This window comes from Lactuca virosa, chromosome 9 (genome assembly GCF_052849685.1).
Source record: "Lactuca virosa cultivar CGN04683 chromosome 9, Lactuca_virosa_CGN04683_v6, whole genome shotgun sequence".
NCBI lineage: Eukaryota > Viridiplantae > Streptophyta > Magnoliopsida > Asterales > Asteraceae > Lactuca > Lactuca virosa.
Genome location: NC_136434.1, coordinates 180,977,480 through 181,000,611, shown reverse-complemented (window position 1 = coordinate 181,000,611; position 23,132 = coordinate 180,977,480).

Genomic DNA, 23,132 nt, shown 5'->3' with positions numbered 1-23,132 from the left:
ATTCCTAGTTCGCTTAAACTAATGCTCTGATACCAACTGTGACATCCCCAATTTCAAGGCCAGAAAAGACCGATTTTGTTTATGCTTGTTTGAAAATCAGAGGAACATTTTAAATAAAAATGTTGCGGAATTTGTCCCAAAACAAAATATGATAAAGATTTATCAAAAGCATTTCCAAGGAAATGTATTTCATTAAAAGACTCGGGATGTCATGTTCGATACAGATCAAAAGCATAAACAGTACAATATAATCCTTACTACATTATTTCATATCTACATGCCTATATCCGTAATCCCTCATCCAAAACATCACATCTATGCTCGAGCGCCACTACCTGTAATACATGAAACTGAGTGGGTCAGGCTTGAGAGCCTGGTGAGCACATAGGGTTTTCAACCCACAACAAATAAGTTTATTAATTTCATCAACCAACAATAACCCGATTACCCGTTCCCGTTATCCTCACATTACGTCCCTAAACACCTATCATAAGGGACTTAGACTAAGGATCATCATCGGGATGGACACCACTGCTAAAGGTGTTCCTCAGCAATAAATGTCCTAAAGGCAACCATGAGGGGGATGGAGTACACCGGTGAACACATCGTTCACAAACACCTACAGGTTGCGAACCTGCTAGCGTTCCACTGGACTGTCTAGAAGAGTCTGTGGTCGTCATCTATACTCCGCTAGATGACTGGATCACCAACAACATCGAGGCCTCTCATCGTTTTATCACACATCGTCTTATTACATCTACCCATGTTTTACCCCAACATTTTTGTAGATATAAAATACTTATACAGTTTAATTCATGAAAAACGTGTATAAAAATCATTCATCCAACATAGACCGCAAGTATTCAGATAATATGCACACATAGCACGTAATTTTTATAAAATACTTCATATCTACGTGTAAGATGAAAGTAACTATGCACTCACCTGATTAGGTGGTGACTCGGTACCCGAACAGCACTTCGTTATCTTAAAACAATTTTTCCTTGATCAAAACCTAGTATTAATACCACTAGAGTTTAGTTTTAACGTTAACCGCGACTAATTAATAGTCTAGCTATTATTATTATTATATAAGCGTTAAATAACACTCAATATAACTCAAAATAATAGCCCAAATAATTATTTTAAGGACCTAATAACATTACTATAATTATTAAAAAGTTATATTAAAAATTGCGTAGGCGTAGCTCACTTACAGCGGATTTTAAAGAAAACCGGGCTTTGCTCGGAGCAGCGTTTCCGAACCGAAAGACCCTTTTTCTCGGGACTCCAGGAGCCTCGGGGCTTCCTTAGGGTGCTAGGGATTTTTCCTAGGGTTTAGGGGTGGTTTGGGGAGCTATAGAGAGAAAGAAACTAGAGAGAGAATGAGTTTTGGTGTGATTTCCTCGGCAGCCTTCGCAGCCCTTTTATAGGCGCCAGCCTCGGACGTACGTGGGGCGTAGTCCTTGGCTTACGTGGGGCGTAACTTCGGATAGGGTGCCAGCTCGCACTCGGACTCGGAAATGGATAAGGCTAAGTATGCGGGGCGTACTCTTCCTAGGATGCGCGGCGTAGCGAAGGGGCGACGTGTCTTTCATCCGAAGCGAGACCGTGGGGAGCAAGCAACGGCTACGATCTTGCCACGTCATCACAGTTTCGCAAATTCGACTACAAACTTTAAAAATTCGTAAGTTTTGCGTACGAGCTCCGTTTTCGATGTTCTTTATATCCACGCGTAGGCGGGAACGTATTCTACAACTTTCGTTTAGACTTCGTCGGCTAATTTTGAATTTATTTTAAAAGTTATATTTTTAACAAGCCGGGACAGGATTGGTCCGTTAAAAACTCATAACTTCTTCATCCGACGTCCGTTTTCGTCTGTCTTTTTATTGTTACGCTACTATTAACGAGATCTTCGTTTCTCGTTTAGGTTGTGTCGGCTAAAAACAGTTCGATCTAATATTCGAACTTCAGGTTGTACACTGCTAAGCCGAAACTTTGAAAAATCATAACTTCCTCATACGAAGTCAGATTTGGGCGTTCTTTTTATGGACACTCTCGGTTTAACATATTCTACGACTTTCGTTTAGATCGCTAAGGCTAAAACTCGCTCTATCGTAAATTCACTATTTACGCTTCCCGATATCGTGCCGGTTCCATCACGAAACTTCGACGGGTCATAACTTCTTCGTTATAACTCGGATTTCGGCGTTCTTTATATCCCCGGAATCCTTGTTTCGACCACTACAACTTTATGTAAAGATATCGGGCTTATCTCGTACTTTAATTTTGACGCTTATTTTTATCCTTTATTAATTATACATTTATAATTAAACAATAAGCATATAAATTCACATAAATCACAAAATACTCAAATATTTCATCTTTATTACATCAAAAAGAGTTACAATAGTTGAACTAGACTATTACATCTTCTATTAATGCTTAGCCCCGAAACCCGGGCGTTACACAAACTCCTCCATTTGTTCATGGTGTTTGTGAACCATTTGAGGCATCACACTTGAGGTGCTAAGCTCTTGAAAGGCCAAGTTCTACAAGCTACAACAAAGAGGTAATCATCTAACTTATTTTATGTTTAAAATATCAATGTTGTATACTAGTTAGACTTCAAGCTTTGGATAATATGAAATTGCATGTATAACTAGAGAAAACTTAGATCCAAGGCATTAGGGTTGTATGTGCACCATAGGAGTGTTATAGTACATAAAACCCAACACAAAGTCCAAGTTAAAGTCAACATTCTGGTCAAAGTAAGCATTTTGGGTTGACTCAACTCGCCGAGTTCCATAAATCATAAAACCCTGAATTCGCGATCCAACTCGCCGAGTTCTTTCACGAACTCGTCGAGTTCCTCCTATCAACAGAATCAGGACACTTCGACCCAACTCATCGAGTTCCTCTATGAACTCGTCGAGTTCTTCAGTCTGTTAAGCTCTTCTTAATGGATTGAGCTCCTATCCTTCAGATCTAAGCTCCATACCTCGTATACATACTGAAAATGTCCTTTTAAGGGTAAAGTTTCCAACTTTACCCGTTAATACCCTTCCTTAAAGGATTTAGCTCAAACCCTAACTCTTTAAGACCTAGATCTTCATCCAAAAGTCATTAATACTTCAAGCTAAGGCATACAAACTGAGATCTAGACCCTAGACACTACATGAACACGTAAAGTCTCTGACTTTCTCTCCATGCATGGCCTTTTGGAGCTTAAAAGGCCAAAATGACATCTTAAAGCTTGGATGGGGCTTTAATGGCCATAAAGTTTGCACCTTTATGAGATGAAAGCCCTTCAAGGTCCTAGATTTGGAAGTATACTCACTTGGGACGTCCATTTCCCAAGGACCATGCTACTTGGACCAAAATCCAATAAAAGTGAAAATGAAGAGATCTAAGTAATAATTAAGCAAGTTTGAGACTTTCTTACCAGAAAATGTTGCAAATGGAGTGAAGTTTCTGGATCTATAATCTCCTTCTTGAGTCCTCAAGCTTCTCCTTCTTCCACAAGCTTCACACACACACGATTTCTCTCAAAAATGATTCAAAACTCTTAAAAGTTAATTAGGGTTTCGTAGCTAGGGTTTGGGATAGTGGAGGCTGTGAATGAGGCTAGCATGAGGGAATTAAGATGCTTTTATAGGGTGTAAAACCCCGAAATTAGGGTTTCACCTCTGCCAGCCTACTCGTCGAGTTGAGGGCTCTCAACTTATCGAGTAGGTTACTTAAACTCTGTGTCTCATCTGATCTCTACTCGACGAGTGTGGGGCTTCCAACTCGTCAAGTTGCTCTGTAAAAATGAATAAATTATAATTAAATACTTACCAGGAACCAGGCGTTACAAAACTAGGGCAAAAGACCTTTTTACCCTTTTCATAATTTGGCCCAAAGCCAAGGCCCAAATATGGTCCAGTTTTCTAAATTGGGCCCAAATCCCATAGTGGGCCTTTCAAAATAATTATCACTCCAAAACCTGATGGCCCAACAGGGCCCAAAACATCAAAGCCGAAAGGATAGCCCAAAACGAAGCCAAAACAGCGAAATCCATTCCTGCTGAGTACGCGAGACATACTCAGCTTATACGCTAAGCATACTGGCTTAAGGGCTTGTACATTGCGTGTACAAGCTTGTACGCCCAGCGTACTCCTCCATTCAGCCGAAACTCATTTTCCCTTCTTAATCCGTTAAGACATTGATCCAAAACGTAGATCTGACTTCCTTGAGCTGAATAATCATGTAAAGTTGCTAACTTTATGTTCATGCATGACTAAATGAAGCTCTTAAAGTTCAAGAGGACTTAACAAGTGACTTAATGCATGAATGTAACCAATAATCCCATAAATCTTGCACCTTTATGCCATAGGAGTCCATAACAAGCTCAGATCTAAAATAATAAGTCCTTTGAACGATCCCACTCCTCAAACCAACCCAGAAAGGAACCAAAAGCATATAAACAAGGAAATGAAGAGATCTAATCATGGAGAAGAAAATGTTTAAACTTGGTACCTCAATATGCTTGCAAAAAGAGTGATGATTCTAGATCTACAACCTTCTCACCAAGCAAAGAACCTTCAACTTCTATACTTCCTTCACAAGGAGCAATACAACCACCAAAATATTCTTAGGAACTCAAATGCACAACAATGGAGGCTAAGAAATGATTTTTAAGGTTTTGGGGGCTTGGAGGCTGAATGGAGGAGTACACCAAAATATTCTTAGGAACTCAAAATATTCTTAGGCCAACCCTAAAGACTTAAGATGCTTATATAGGGTACAACACCCTGAAATAGGGTTTCCACTAACTCCACGTACGCCCCGCGTAATCCTCGTACGCCCTGCGTACGAGGCCTCGCACTCCTGATCCACCCTTCACAGTACGCTAAGCATACACCAAATTACGCCTCGCGTACTACCCTTCGCACCAGTACGCCGTGCGTACTCCCTATGTACGCCCAACATACAAGAGTTTCCTCTTAAACCTTAAAACACTCCGAAGGCCATAACTTCTTCGTTATAAATCCGACACCGACGATCCTTATATCCATCAAAAGGTAACGAGAAGCTCTACGTTTTCATCAACTCATACCTGCCATAAAATTTCCCGAACAATAATCCAATTTCCATAAAAGCTCGCACTGATACTTTACCAAAATACCCCTTGGCTCCAAACCTAATTCAAACACCTGAATCATCTAAATTGCGTCACCCACACCCAAATGGGTAACAATTCAGGACAGGGCATTACAAATCTCCCCTAATTAAATTATATTTAGTCCTCGAAATCATTCCTTACCAATCCCGGCACGCCATACAACCAGAGCATCACGGTCACAACCCCAAGCATACCACAACCTTTCCAAGGCAACCGAAACCAACCCTAGCAGGGTTGTCCAACCCAAAGATTAACGAATCCTTTCTCAGCCTAAAACAATCCCCTGTAAAATAACCACACAGAATAATCACATCTACACATTCTGAATTTTGAAATCTCGAATTGGTCCGACTTCCTGATAGACCGCCCATATTGAACCATTGCTAATTTCACTCTACTTATCCCCAAACCGACTTCTCAACTTATGATAATGGGAGGTTCTCACTGAAAAACAGAATCACAGACCAAACGCTACTGCTGACAATCTCTCCCCTGACCAAAGGGATTAGATATTCCCTTGAGAGATGGCTCATCCCGATGATAACAATTCCATGAATATAAAGAACAGTGCGAGACAACTGGGAAATACATCTTCTAGTGCTGAACAAGACATTGCTATCTTAACTGCCAAACCAACATACCGATGCTGAAATTCTGAAACCCCATACTTGCCTGACCCCCATACAGATAGAACCAAACCAAAACACAATCACAAGAGCCTGATCTACCAACAAAACTGAAACCATCCTTTAACCATGAACCCTTCCACTGATACCCTTGGCATAAATATTCCTTAATTCATATCCCACTGAAATGAAGATCCTGTCCACAAATGCCCACGACCCCCAATGCGAGTACCCACTAAAACCAACTTCGTACTTAAATTATAACCCGAGACCCAAGGGTCTACACTTTCCTTTCACCCAAAATCTTCTGATTCATGACAACCCCTCGCTAACTCGGGATACATAAAGGTTCCCAAACCATCACAGAGACTACTAGTCTCGCACCTGATCCCACCACCAGGTTCCCAAGAGTCCAAATGACAAGGCTAACCATCCCATATACCCCTTTGTATTACACACTGACCACACTCAATCCTGACATCCAAGATCCGATACCTCGACCCAACGGTCTCTACCAGGTCCCACCTGCATTGCCATATACACATGGGCCTCACCCGTAGGTCCCACCCAAACTATACCACGGAGCGGCCTCGCCCACGGGTCCCACCCATCTAGAGCTACACAGTCCCGAATCCGCCTCGAACCCCAATGATCCTCAACCTAAAACAGAGAAATGCACCTCGACAATTATGTCTGTCGTGCCCAAGGCACGAACTGATCCCCCCTTTATACTCATGACCACCTCAAATGATAACGTACCTCAATCTAGTGCATGTTACAATCCCATCGCATTCTTACAAGACCTCTAACCAACCATGGTTACCACCCATGGTTTCACTGCACCCAAACCATCTCAACCCCAAATATCCTGAATTGAACTCGCATTCGACTGAAATCAATCCGGTGTTCAGGTCATGCTTCAAACCCCAAAGCCTTCATTAGACAAGAACATGTAGTGAGGCTCTAACACAACCCTCGACCTGGATCCATCCACAAAACTTCCATGTATAACAAAGAAGACGCCAACCAGATGTTGGAAGTTCCCTGAACTCCCACTTACACAACCTAAATCCAAACGACCACTTGGATCATCTCTCTTCCTAACCAGGATGTGAAACTTGACCTAGTTCCACACCCGATCCAACTCCTGGGAATTCTAATCGATTCTCCCCCCACTTGGATTCGACGAAGCTCTCTCATCCCATGAATCTGATTGATTCTCAACCCATCAAACCTCATATAACATGAACCACCTATGACATGCGCTAACCAATACTAGCGTTCTATTACTAGCCAATCTCGATGATCGCCCAACTCCTGAAATCCAGTAGAATTCTCCCTAAAATCTTAGAAATTCCAATAATCCTAATCACCTCCCATGATACTATACCAAATCCTTAAGTTCTTATGATGGTGACTAGAAACCATAACCCTTGCTCCGAACTGGCAAATCCTCACCCTGCCTTCCATCCTCAAAGAATCACTGAATTCTAACCATCTTCAACCCATGCGACTATAAAATTTCTCTGACACTTCCAATGACCAAACGACTCATGCAACTGCCACCACCATCTTCTCACTACCAGTCTTCCCTAGCAACGGTAATGATTGAACCCAAAAGTTCTTCCATAGACGACCGCCGATCCCACCAGATCAAAAGATAAAACTACTTAACCCCGACTTCACTAGAGAACTAACCCGCAAATCCTGACCATATATCTTCAAATAATACCCTTGAATTGATCCCATCAAAGAACCGGAATAACAAACAACAATTTGAAACTCGCTCAACAAGATACAACTCACTAATGATTCATTAAAGACTCTCGACATATTGAATGGCATATACTAATCCTTGATAATATAGCCCAGACAATCGCATAGAACCAACCTGAGATGTTGCTTGCCCAAACCCCAGCAAAATTTCAAAACAATATAAATTTCCGATAATAACCCAGAAGAAAGCAGAATATAACATACCCGCGATAGCACCTGAAATGATTCTAACCTCCTCCGGCTAACACTGCCATCATCGGCCCTTCCCAGTTAGGGATCTTGCCCCATCCTTACGACCATCAGAGATCCTCAAAGAAACAGGAGCATATGCACTCACTACTCCACCCCTCAACATCTTACAGTCGGCCTTCTTGTGGCCCACTTGATTTCAGCAAAAACATAACGGACTTGCCCCGCTACAAGCTCAGCCCGAAGGCCCCGGGATGACCATCCAAGAAGTCTAAAATCCATTCCTGGGTGCTCAACACCATGCCGAAACAACATGCAAAAGATCAGAACATACCCAAGAGTCACCATCTCACAGACTTCCTAGATTCTCCAAGACTCTCCCCAATTCGAGTATGGATCATGTGCTTTCAGTAGTACGGGACCAATACTACCTTCCACACCTATCCATACTTTCCTCAAGAGTCATACCGAATCCTCCAAGTCACCTTCTCAAACTAATACTCCCAACACTCGCCAACCAGCACAACAAAACCCATTGAAGCATTTCTTAGGCTTTCCTAGGTTCCTGATCTCACCCTGCCATCAGCTGCTGAAGAACTCTTCATAAATCCAGTTACCTACCTTATGAATACAATCACATGCAACAAAGCTTAGTTAATCCTTCGAGTAGCAGACTCATCCCTACAACAGTTGGACTCATACAAGAGTTGCGCAATAGGGTCAAATCCATCACTCTGAGATTATTCTACACTTGTCACATATGACTTAACATATCCACCTAGTGGCTAACTCCCCTCACTTAAGAGTTCCACAAAGTAAAAAGCAAGCATCATTCGTGCAATGACACTCTAATCCATAGAATAACCATGAACATCCAATCCCACATACCCCATACGAGGAACCCCACTCCAACTGTTGACTGCCTTACACATACAACTCATAACTAATCTAGCATCCCATGCTTCCTAGGCTACAAGGCATCACATATCAGTCCAATCTATCACTGACTAATCAGAACTAGCATGTATGTCTACAAGCTCATACAATAGGCATACAAGGCATCTCTCCTAGCATCCTATCATGCAAGAACTAAGCAGATCCTTAGCCCTAACTAGCATGCGATCCACAGATTCACAGATCAAATCATATCAGATAACATGTATGGTTATTTTGTAAAAAACTTACTTGAGCTCGGTCAATTGCATGCACCACACCCTTTTTTATTTTAGAAAACTCTTTTCAAAGGAAATACTTTTCTTTTTGAAATCCTTACCAAATCCTCAGTTTGAGTTTAGACACACCCAAGGGTATGTCTGAATCCTTCCAACCAAGGCTCTGATACCAACTTGTAACGTCCCAAAAACTTTTCATTTTTAAATTACTAAAATAGTACATCATCTTATTTTCATAAACCAAGGTAATCAAAGCTTTATTAGTACATCATTGTTATCAGAGTAAATCACAAAATGCGGAAACATGTGGTGTGTGCTCTACAATCATCCCGAGCTCTTCCATTTAAAAACTGAAGTACCTAAAACATAAATTGAAAATCGTAAGCACAAAGCTTAGCGAGTTCCCCAAGATACCATTTACCATACATAATAAATCACATACTGGGCCCCCGCCCTACATCGGGCCCCGCCCGGTATCGAGTCCCACCCGACATCGACCCCTGCTTGGTATACAAATATGCTATTTCCAGGCCCTGTCTGACATCGGCCCAGCCCACTATACTCATAAACATATGTCACATAACCATACTAACACATACAAAGATCATAAACAATAACATACGATGCAGCCATCGGGCCTTGCCCGATGTCGGGCCCAACCCGGTAATCACAAAACACATATGACTAACTAAGCATACAATATACTCTTTAGGCCCCGCCTAGTATCGGGTCCCGCCCGGCATCGAGCTCTGCTCGGTAAACATAGAACACATAACAAATGCAAGTGTCACGCAGACAACAAGCATACCATACATAATAACCATGGGTCGGCATAGGTGCCTTCTACCCGCTAAACATAGTGAGGAACCTCACCTCGCACTGCCGAATCTCACAGAAAAAATCTACGACTGCTGGCCCGCAAGAACCCCCGCGCTATCAATCACAAGTTAATCATCCATCAATAATCAGATCCGACCCACACTAGGTTTCCAAACTAGGGAAAAAGACCTTTTTACCCTTTTCATAATTTGGCCCAAAGCCAAGGCCCAATTCAATAATCCAAAAGCCCAAATTCAAATTAAACAACTAAGGCCAAAATATGGAAAATTGGGCCCAAATCCCATAGTGGGACTTTCAAAATAATTATCAATCCAAAACCTGATGGCCCAACAGGACCCAAAACATCAAAGCCCAAAGGATATCGCAAAACGAAGCCCAAGCATCGAAATCCATTCCCGCTGAGTACACGGGGCGTACTCAACTTGTACGCTAAGTGTACTTGTTTAAGGGCTTGTATGTTGCGTGGATAGGCTTGTACGCCCAGCGTAATCCTTGTGACATCCCCAAAAATTCACGATAATTTTAAAAATTTTCTTTATGCTTATTTTAAAATCAGAGTATCCTTTTTGAAGAATAATATTGCATAATTTGTTCCCAGAAAACATGATAATGATATTACCAAGGCATTTCCGAAGAAATGTATTTTATTTAAATTAAAACATTGGGATGTCATTGTCAATACAGAAACATAAGCATAAACAGACCTTACATTAATTTAAACTAATGATCTACATCTCCTTGAATCCCTCAGCATAATGTATCTTTAATATCGCTACTTGTGATACAATAAACTGAGTGGGTCAGGTTGGGAAACCTGGTGAGTACATAGGGTTTTCAACCCACAATAATCTAGTTAATTTTTTTCTTCACATATTTCATGGCAAAGAATTATCCTAATTACCCAACCCCATTTTATTTATTTATTCTTCCCTAAAGATTTATCTAAAGAGTCATATCCTACATCATATTTACCTCTCATCGCCTTACATCATATTTCCTTATATGTTTGTTCCTAAGGGCTTTTCCTAAGGAACATCGCCTACATCGCATAGACGGTATTGATTCGGGGATTACTCCCCCAATATGTGTCCAGTAAGGGTTAGAGTATCATCGCATGAATACGTAGTTACTACATCGCTTGAACTCGTAATTCATCGTCTACAGGTTATGAGCCTGTCAGTGTTTCCACATAACTTGTTTAGATTAGTCAGTGGTCGCCATCTATACTTTGGTAGACGACTATATCACAACATCGCAGGTCAAGGTAATGACATCTCTTAATCATCTCTCATCTCGCATCACCTATTTATCATCGCATATCTATCATCACCTAGTTATCATCACCTTTCTATCATCTCCTATCTCTCATCACCCGTCGCTACCCAATAAATATTTATAAGTATATAATACTTATATGATTAAATCAGTTAAACACCATCTCATAATATCGTATCTAACACATAATATTCTTAGAACAAATAATAAGCACATAAGCATGTATTAATATTAAATACTTCATATCTATGTGTAAGATTAAAGTAAATATGCACTCACTTGTTAAAGTAACGACTCGTAATTCGGTCATCGCTTCGCTTCTAGCAACTGTCTTTTCCTTTGACGAAACCTAATATTATTATCGCTAAGTTTTAGTCTAATATTTATTGCGACTAATTATTAGTCTAGATTCACCATTAACTCAAAGACAACTTCAAGATCTATCCAGTAAGGAACAACCAGGTAGGATCATATCGAAGGTAGGTTCCGTTTGGTATGCGAAGTATACTGTTTGGAAATCCCACTTTAAACACCTCACTAAATCACAACCTAGACATCATCCCTGCAAGTAGATCAATCAGTATAACGACTTGGAATCACTAATAAATCTTTTTTATAGGTTCATAATAACAATAATGAATTTAAACATAAGTTATACGAAAATCGTAATAGGTGTAGCTCAACTTACAGGGTTTCTAGTGAAAAATTACAACTTCGTGGTCAGAATTTCATCGTTGGATCTTTTTTCTAAAAATATTCTTTTAGCGGTTCAACGCTCACCTTACTATACTAAAACTACAGAAAGAGAAGTCGAATCACGAGGGACCGAAATTCTCGAGGATAAAAAGAGAAAGACTCTTGAATCAAGAGAATGGTGCAAGAAAACTCAAGAGAATGGTGCAAGAAATATGAGAGCCTAAAGCCTCTTATTTATAGTAATTGAATTTTCAAAAACCACCATCTATAATTACTTAAATGACCTTATAGTTATTTAAACGACTAAACACCCCTTTATACTACTATTTTAAATAGATTTAATGATATTTGTTCTAAACTAATGTCGAAAATACCCAACATTAGTCTTATAACGACCGCATCGTCGATACCTTTTTAATGATATATACATGTGTGTGTGTGTGTATATATATATATACATGTATGTATACGTATATATCATTTATACTTTATTTTAATACGTAAATATGCTATTATAAATTATAATTCGTTTATACGAACTCCGTTTTTGACGTTCTTTATATCCACACATAGCTATCGACGAGATCTACAACTTTCGTTTGGACTCGGTCGGCTAATTTTTGACTTTTTTCCGTCCATATTTTTATAAAATTAAATGATTTTGCTAAAATCATAACTCTCTTGTATGGACTCCGTTTTTGACATTCTTTTTCTCAAAATTATTATTTTAAAGAGTACTACGATTTTCTTTTTGGTGGCTTTAGCTAAAAGTCAACCATTCTCTTCTTAGCTTTTTACGTCATGCATTCCTTGTGCGCAACTGACTTTTATATCTTATGAAAAATCATTTCTAATTCATACGGAGTCGGATTTCTACGAAATTTATATTTTCGAAATCGAGAAGACGTGTAATATATATATATATATATATATATATATATATATATATATATATATATATATATATATATATATATATATATATATATATGTTTTGGCGCACTTATTTTTATGATTTACAGACGATTCGGCTAATTTTTCCTATTTTATTATATTATAATAATCATGAAACACATAATATTCATATAATTCTTCTTTATTACGTCAAATAGGATACAATTGTTGACCCTGACTATTACTTTGGTTAAGATTATTTATTCTAGATAATCTTCTGTCAAAAAAATCATTTTTAACGCTTATTATATCTTAATTGACTAGCCCGAATATGCGGGTGTTAAAATTATCTCCCCCTTAGGATGATTACGTCCCCGAATCATCAACAAAACAGGGCTTGTATAATGACTCCGTACGTTTGCTTTCCATCCTATGTGGTAATTGTAACTCTTATGTCCTTTCAAATGAGTATCTAACTCTAGGACTCCTTGACTGCTGGTGGTGCGCAATCTTGCACCCGCTCTTTATCCTATGTTGGACTTTCAATTGTAGACTTCGAGTTACAAACTCGGTCCTTATTGGAGACTCCTGCTCCTTCTTAAACAGACTTAACTTAAGATAAGTTGTTTACTTTTATTATCATATTAGACTGATGGGTCTTGTCCTAATGACCTCTCATCGTATGATGCAATGCTTAGACTCGGATATTTTAGAGCCAAATTCCAGAATGGAAGATACCTTCCTTCATGTTCTAATGTGATATAATCACCTTCTAGCATGTATCACTTCTAGCTACAAGCTTCTTACTTTAACGGCGATTGTGATACTTCTATTGATCGCTTCGATTATCTTTTACCCCAATCTTCTGGCTTAAGTCGGATGCTACATCGAACTTGGTTCTTTGAACCACGTAGAATACATATCTTATCCGAACTTGATTTCATATGACCACTAGGGTCAGAATAACAATCATCTTCTTAGTCATTACCGAAACTGAACAAAACGGAATCAATTACTAGTGCCTTGTTAACCTCATGACTTTCCATGATCCAAGTGTGAGTCATGTGCTTCAGGTAGTATAGGCCTCTATTACCTTTCACACCTACTCATACTCGTCTCAAGTATTGCCTCTCAGTTCTCCAAGTCACCATACAAGAATTTCACATAGTAATATCGGATAACATAACTAAGGTTTATATTATTTCTTGAAAAGATTACATAGATATTCAAGTTCACCATTGTTAGGGTCAGGATCCTCACAATGTTCAGGATCCTCAAATATCTAGGATTCTCAGTTACTTCAGGATCCCGACTAATACCGTTATTATTTTTACTAACTTTTATAACGGTCATATTTTGTTCATAACTAATGCATGTGCAGAAATAGTCAAGGGAAGACCAATTCTCAACGAAGAATCAATCCAACCAGGCTTAAGACCCGGAAATACCAAGTCAAAGCACGTTTTAAATACCAGTTCAGCAGATCCCAGAAATATCGGACATTTAGTTATTTAATCTAGACTATAAATACACCTGTAAAACACACACAACGGGGACAATTCTCTGACACCTTACTCATCTAGACTATCTTTATCATTTGTAATCGTATTATCAAGCTCATCTCTGTAATTTATGTTCAAATCAATAAGATCATACAAGGCAGGTGATCATTATCACCTCCCAAGATTTTATGTCGGATATCCTAGCAAGGATCAAGGGCTTTCCTTGTAAATCACTCGTGCAATATTGTTCTAATTTTGTTAATCACTTCACCTACAACACCACAGCCTCTCATGCAATTTGGTTAACATCCACTTTGTCGATTTTTGACCAAAACAATTCGGCGCCCACCGTGGGGCCGTGGTGTTCATAATTCTCGAAAAATCATATCTATGCAATCAACCTCATCTTCTTCCTTTATTCTTCCCATTTATTCTAAAAATATTCCACCACCTCCAAGTGGACCTCCTGGTCAGAAGAAAACTCTAGATACCTCTAAAAAGTATGCCTCTCCGATCATCATCCATGTGAATCCGAGATCCCTGAGATTCCAGGATCCTCATGTTCCGTAACAGCAAACTCTTCTTTGTGGCGAAGATGGTAAAGCAACAATTAAACCAACAACGGGAGGAAAACAAGACTATACTCAAGGAGATAGAAAGAATGAGAGCAGAGATTCATAAACCCCAAGGACCAGCACCCTCGATCTCGTAACCCAAGATCATGAACTTTGACAATGCAGGATCCTCAGGAAACCGATGGGAGATAGGATCCTCAGGAAACCGACGGGAGATAGGATACTCAGGAAACCACTAGGAGATATGATCCTCAACACAAACACCTACTCCCACTTGGGGTGTAACTCCAAACGAGCATCCCATATGATCCAGGATCCCGAAGAAATCTTCATCACTCCCAATAAAAAGGATGTTGGTAACTTTGCGAATAATAATGCTTTTAATACTAACTCTATGGACCTTGATGCAGGAAAGAGCCCTATCATGGCCAAGGAAATTCATCAGTTAAGGCAGATGATCTTAAGTGTGTCTGGAATGGTCCAACCTATACAAGAGCATGAAACCTCACGATAGAGTTATGGATCCTGAGGAACATGTGGCACAGTACATGGAAAGAATGGAGATCATCCCCATTCCCTCACACCTGAAGGAAGCTTGTCTGTCCAAGGGTTTTGGTTCGACCCTCACAGAATCAGACTTAAAATAGCTTCTTAATGTTCCTCCTTACTCTATTGCTTACTTTACTCACTTAGCTAATTTGTTTAACAATCATTTTTCTTGTAGCAGAACATTTGAAAAGATCACTAGTGATCTTTATCGAGTGCTCTAGGATCCTAAGAAATCCCTTAGGGATTTTGTATGCAGATTTGAAGCGCCAAATATTCCTAATATCGACATGGACACTACCTCGGAAGCCTTCAAGATGGGTTTAATGAAGGATCCTCCCTTTTATAAGGATCTCGTAATGATCCATGTAGGAAAGAAGACGAAGTCAGAAGTAGAACATCGAGGTTCACCAGACTGGAAGAATATAAGAAGATCCAGAGGAGGACCAGCTCCCTGAGTTCATATGACAATCCTAATAGGAAGGCCGATTCTTCGGCGCAAAGATCCTATAAGTCGGAACCATAATCCAAACATGGTCATCATAGGATTAATACCCATGAGGATGATGGGGAGGAAGATAAATTCTCGAGATCACTGACTATTGTTTTACTGTGGATGTTTTTGGTCTAATCTTTACCATGAAGGATCTTGGTGAAAAAGCAAGGTGGCCAAGGAAAGAAGAAAAATCAAGTGGCTGGAAAGACAAGTCTAAATGGTGTGCTTACCATGAAGATTTCGGCCACATCACTGAGGATTGCATAGCCCTCAGAAATGAGATTAGCTATCTCCTAAGAAAATGAAACCTTAAAGAGATCCTAGGAAGACAAAAAGAGAGATTGAAGGAAAGGAGCAGGATCCTGCAAGGATCCCGGAAAAACCAGGCTCCCCTCCTCATGACGTCGAGGTAATCAATTTTATTTCTGGAGGATCTGATATCTGTGGAACTTCTTATTATGCATCTATAACGCACGCCAAAGCGTTGAAGGTAGAAAGGGAAGAAAGACCCCGAAAGAACATGTCGATAACAAACAACAAGGATATTGTCTTTGACGAACTGGATAGAAAAAACACTCAGGATCCGCATAATCATGGATTGGACGAACAAGAGATCCTCTGTACTAATAGGATTCAGCGATGAAACAAAGCATACTATTGGAGAGATCAAGCTACATGTATACATTGAAGGGGTAAATTCTATGCAACGCTTTTTTATTATTAATGATTTGTCTTCCTACAATGTTATATTAGGTAGGCCCTGGATCCATGACAAGAAAGTGTTTCCATCGATGTACCACCAATGTGTCAAGATGCCTATCCCTTGGGGTACAATGAAGATCATTGGTGATCAACAATAATCCAAAGAATGAAACAAGATTTCAATGAAGCTTTCCTCAGTACCAAGGCAAGCATAATAATTAAAGAAGGGGGCACGAGACATACCAAAAGTTCCCCAAAACCTTGAGGATCCTCACACCAAAGTACTCATAGGATCCTCAATACCAGAAGACATCGAAAAGGACCTAATTACATTCCAGAAAGAAATAAGGAAAACATTCGCATGGAAACACGAAGACATGACAGGTATATATATATAAGAATATTATAACTCATAAACTTAACATTGATCTTTCTTTCAGATCCATACATCAAAATAGAAGGAAGTTGGCACCTGAAAGGTACCTGGTCATTCAAGAGCAAGTGGAAAAACTTCTCAAATAGAGATGATCAAGGAAGTCAAGATGGCTAGCCAACATGGTCATAGCACAAAAGAAGAATGACTCCATGATAGACGCGACAACGACTCATGAATTATTAATATTCATGGATGCATCAGCGGGATTCCAACAGATCCAGATGGAACCATCCGACCAAGAGGATATGGCATTCATAACTCTAACATGTATCTATTGTTATATTACCATGCCATTTGGTCTTAAAAATGCAAGTGCAACATACCAAAGGCTAGTTAACAAGATGTTAAAAGAGAAAGTGGGGGACACCATGGAAGTATACATCGATGACATGGTGGTTAAAAAAGCTGGAAATCACCTCAGGGATCTTGAAGAAGCCTTCGATATATTAGATAAATACAATATGAAGTTGAGCTCGTCTAAATGTCACTTCGGAATAAAGGCGGGCAAGTTCCTTGGTTACATGATGAAGCGAGTCCTGACCAAGGATCTTCGAATGGGGAACCACTCCTCTTATACCTTTCGGTATCTTCAGATGTTGTAAGTGTAATTCTGGAATAGGATATTTACGGCAAACAACATCCTATTTACTATGTAAGTAAAAGTCTATTCGATCATGAAACCAGGTACTCTCACTTTGAAAAACTAATACTCGAACTAGTTACAACTTCTACCTAATTAAGACATTATCTTGAAATTCATACTATACATGTAAAAACTAATTATCCTATTAAGAATGTCATGAGAAAACCAGAAATTTCAGGAAGGATGGCAAAATGGTCGGTGAAGTTAAGTACGTTCGACATCAAATATGAACCAAGATCCACCATAAAGTCACAAGCATTAGCAGAATTTGTGGCTGACTTTAGTGATAATCTACAAAACGAAGTAAACATGGAAGCCAAGCAACTCCTAGAAGATGAACACCTGGGAAAATGGACATTGTTCACAGATGGAGCTTCAAATCAAAAAGGAACAGGGCTAGGGATCATACTAAAGTCGCCACAGGGGGACATCCTACCCCAGGCAGTCAGTTGTGAATTCAACACTACCAACAACGAAGCAGAATACGAAGTACTCATCATGGGACTACAATTGGATAAGGATCTTCAAATCAGGGATCTTCATGTATTTGTTGATTATTTATTACTAACCAATCACTTCAATGGATCTTATGCAGTGAAAGGTGAAAGATTATCACTATATCTAGAGATCCTCAAAAAATTAGCTGAAGAATTTAAAAACTTTAGACTAACCCAAATTCCCAGAGAAGAAAACACAGAAGCAGACACATTAGCCAACTTAGGATCCTCCCTTAGGATCCCACTAGAGACAAAGATTCATATAACCCATATAATAACCCTAGCCATAGAAACCCTTTCCAACAAATCTGATGATCCTGGGCAACCAACAAGCATAGCAACGATTCAAGATCTTGACTCTTAGATCCCTCCTCAAAGGGAACTCGACGAACAAGATCTTCAGAGAGATCCATGATCATGGACCCAACCCATTATGGAGTATCTCCAAAATGGAACAATTCTAAAAGAAGAGAAAAGAGACAAAGCATTCAAGATGAGGGTATCACACTTTATGATGATCCAAGGGATATTATACAGGAAAACGATGGCAGGTCCATATCTTAGATGTTTGGAAGATCACGAAGCTACAGAAGATCTAAAAGACATACATAAAGTACATTGTGGCAACCACACTGGGAGCAGATCCTTATGTCCTAAAGTGTTAATAACATGATACTATTGACCAACCATAAGAAAGATGCCTTCCTACATGATCAGAAGCATGATGCATATCTCACTAATTCGATAGCGGGAAAGGGGGCATATTGGCTAGCATCTTGCCAAGATCCTGGAATTCTATACAACTCAAAGTGCACTTTATGTAAGTCTATTTAGTTACATTTCATCACAACCAAGGTGAGAAACTCAAGGATCCTAGCCACTATGAATAGATACTGATCGTCTCTCCTCCGATTAAGGGTACTTAATCCCCTCTAAGGTTTAAAGAGTTAATAACCTCTTTCATCCGTATTTGGGTTTCTACACCACACTTGGACGCACGATATATTACTATGGGATGTGAGTAAGGAGATCATTTCACGCTTTAATGACTTGACAACCCTCGTATTTCTAAACATATGTTAAGATCCTAAGGTTTAAAGAGTTAATGACCTCTTTCTAACGAGTTTAGGTTTCTACACCTCGCCTGGGCATGCGATATCTAATTATGGGATACGAATAAGGGGATCATTTCACGATTTAGTGGCTTGGCAACCCTCTTATCTTTGAACATAAGTTGAGATCCTTAAGGTTTATAACATTCTCATGTTATCCAAAAACTGGGATCCTACCCCAGTGATTACTTAAGGTTTATAACATTCTCATGTTATCCCAAAATCGGGATCCTACCCCAGTGATTACTTAAGGTTTATGACATTCTCATGTTATCCAAAAATCGGGATCCTACACCAGTGATTACTTAAGGTTTATAACATTCTCGTGTTATCCAAAAATCAGGATCCTACCCCAGTGATTACTTAAGGTTTATAACATCTTCATGTTATCACATGTTGGGAATTTACCCCAGAAACCACATAAGGTCTATAACATCTTCATGTTATCACATGTTGGGACTTTTCCCCAGAAAATACACATGAATCATAACGTTTTCATGTTAACATAAGTAGGGATCTTTCCCATGAAATATGTCGCAAGTTGGGATCCTCCCCAGTATATAACATTAACATGTTATCAATTGAACTTATGGTGTTACCCAAGAATTTATCAAGGTTTATAACCTAAACAGGTTATCCTAAGAAGGGAATTCCCCCGTATGATCTTATGATTAAGGATCCTCATCCTTAAGGATCCTTATCATTAAGGATCCTCATCGGTAAGGATCCTCATCAGTAAGAATCTTATCATCAGAAGTCAACAACGATCCTAAGTTCTTTCCTAAGTTGATATTTATCCTCAGCAGGGCCGGTCCATTGTTTTTACTACCCTGGACAAGATAAAAAATTTATGCTCTTAAATATGTATCTTACAATAAAAAATATGTATATATATACATATATATATATATATATATATATATATACATATATATATATATATATATATATATATATATATATATATATATATATATATATATATATATAAATTTGTAAAATAAAAAATGCAATAAATTTTATACTCAAACTAATAATACAAACAAAAACCTTCAAAAATCATCTAAAACAATGTCTTCATGCATTTTTAAACAAAAACATCTATTTCTAAAAATATCACATTCAATACTTAAAATTGCTAAGTCATTCAATTTTTCTTGAATCATGGTACTTCGGAAATACGATTTCAAAAGCTTCAATTTTAAAAAACTTATTTCCACAGAAACAACTATAACCAACACCATCAACAATATCCTACACGCAACCATCACTTTAGGGAACATATTCATTCTTCTTGCATTTTCCATTAATTGAATAGATTTACAAGGAGTTTCATCTTTATGTACTTCATCTGGAAACATTTTCTGCAAAATTTAAAACTCAATAAACAAGTCAAATGCAACTATTCTTCAAATAGAACTCAGGAACCATTAAACAAAAAACCAAATATAGATTCAAAATATTACATTTGTTCAAATCTACTTTTCAACCGAACAAAATCCATATCTACAAACATAATGGAATAATCTTTTATAAAAGTTAAGCAAAGAAGGGTAGGTTAAAAAGGATTCAACCTGAACAAAATTTATATTTTTGTTTCTACTATGAGATGTCAAAAAAACTAGAAAAATAAATGAAAAAAATCAGAATTAGGAATTCGTTTTAAAAAAAACTATTGTCTAATAGCAACAATGAAATAAATGTATACCTTTTAGGACAGAAATAGAATTCAAAAATCAAACTCGCCAACCCAAAATTAGAAATCGAAAATCTCAAATTTCTTTTGGTTTTCAGTCACCTGTGAATCAGATGTCGGATCAAAAAAACGAACTCAATAATCAGAATACAGAAAGCTTATCAGTCAGAACTCAATTATCGGAACGACAAGAGGAAAAAAAACATAACACAGAACAGGTAATATCAGAAATTAGAAATCAATCTCACCAAACCCTGATTTAGAAATCGAAAACCTGAAACTTCTTCTGTTTTTCAGTACCTGTGATTCAGAAATCGAATAAAAAACGACTGATAAATCATAACACATGAACCAGAACTCAGAAAATAGAACGGGAAGTACATAATACGAGAAAAAGACATCAAAAATTAGGAATCAGAAATTAGGAAGCTTGGAAATCGAACTCACCCAAAATCTTCAGATAATCGGTAACTAATGTTTCAGAATTCACAATACCATATTAGAAAGATTATAATCAAAGTAGAGAAATCTTAGATTATAAGGAGAAGTAAAGAAATTCGCCAATATGCAAGTAGAGAAATCTCAGATTAGCAAGATTAGAATCGAAAATACTCTCTGTCATAGATCAGTTGATTAAAGGCTCTGTTGCTTCTCGATCTCAACAATGCGATTTTGTAAAGGTCGATTGGTTTCTCATACTTCGCACCCACGCTCTCAAGATGACGATCTATTTCTATTTCTCCTTAGAAGCCTCACGCATGTAATCGCTATTGGACCATATTGGACTAAACTTTGGGCCAAAGTTAGATATATAGTATTAATTATTGGACTAAATTTATGCCTTTATTTTTTTGCTGCCCTGGGCCACAGCCCAACTGGCCCGTGTATTGGGTCGGGCCTGATCCTCAGTAAATTCTAAGATTGAAGAACTTATGAAGCTTAAGGAAAAACTCGAAGACAATCAAGTTCCATCTTTCCTTTATCTTAACTTTGAAATTTTTTCAGTAAAATTAAGGATCTTAAACTTCTCAGGATCATAAACCAATTGCTGATTTATAAACTTTCATCACTTCAGAGTTATTTACTATTTTAAATTGATATCTTTAAAAAGGTTTTAAAGCACTTAGATTTACCAAAATTAGTTCTTAAAAAATTCTTTATACTTGTTTTATTATAAAAAACATATGTTCAGAGCCTAAAGTAAATTTCTAAAGTTTATAGCATTATCATGTTATCTTACGAAATGGGTTTATCCCCAGTTATTATCTGAAGTTAGGTTTATCCCCAGTTATTATCTAAAGTTGGGTTTATCCCCAGTTACTATCTGAAGTTGGGTTTATCCATAATTATTATCTGAAGTTGGGTTTATCCCCAGTTATTATCTGAAGTTGGGTTTATCCCCAGTATTAACTGAAGTTGGGTTTATCCCAAGTTATTATCCGAAGTTGGGATTTCCCCAGTTATTACCTATGTGGGATATTTCCCGATATTACCTAAGTTAGGATCTTCCCCATTATTTCTTAAGTTGGGATTTTCCCCAGCAAAAGCTATGTATGGATTTTACCCAGTAATTTTCTAAAGTTTATGAAACTAATGTGTTATCTTATGTTGGGATTTTCGCCTAAAAATACTTAAGGTTCATAACATTTTCGTGTTATCATACGGTTTGGGATTTTTCCCAAGAATTTACTAAGATTGGGACACTCCCCCGAAAATGTGAAAGACTTGTAGCATTACCATGTTACAAACAAAAGTTTTCTCAGTTATTTACCAAGCTGGAGTTATCTCCAATTGATTTCTAAGACGGATTCCTCCCCAATTCACTAAGTAAAAGCCGAACAAGGATCTTCCATGATGAAATCCTAAAGCAAGAATCCTCCTGATACAAGCTTCAAAATCATAGGGAGCTAAAAGACTTACAATGCAAAACTTATCCTAAGTCGGAAGTCTTTAGAAGATCAAAACTAAACCTAAATCTCTCTCCAGGTTTTATCTATCTTTATCTTCTATGATTACTACAACCGAAGTTATTCCTAAGACAATATATATATATATATATATATATATATATATATATATATATATATATATACTTTTCTTCTAATGGTTTTCCTACTTTTCGAACCAAAACATACCTCTTCTAAAACCTCAGGATCCTAACTATTACAAGATCATGATCAAGTAACTTTTTATATCAGATCTTTAGGATCCTAAAAAGTTTTTGTAAATTCTAAACTCATTAGGATCCTGATCATTTGAGAACCCTTAGAAAAATCTATTTTAACCCTATTT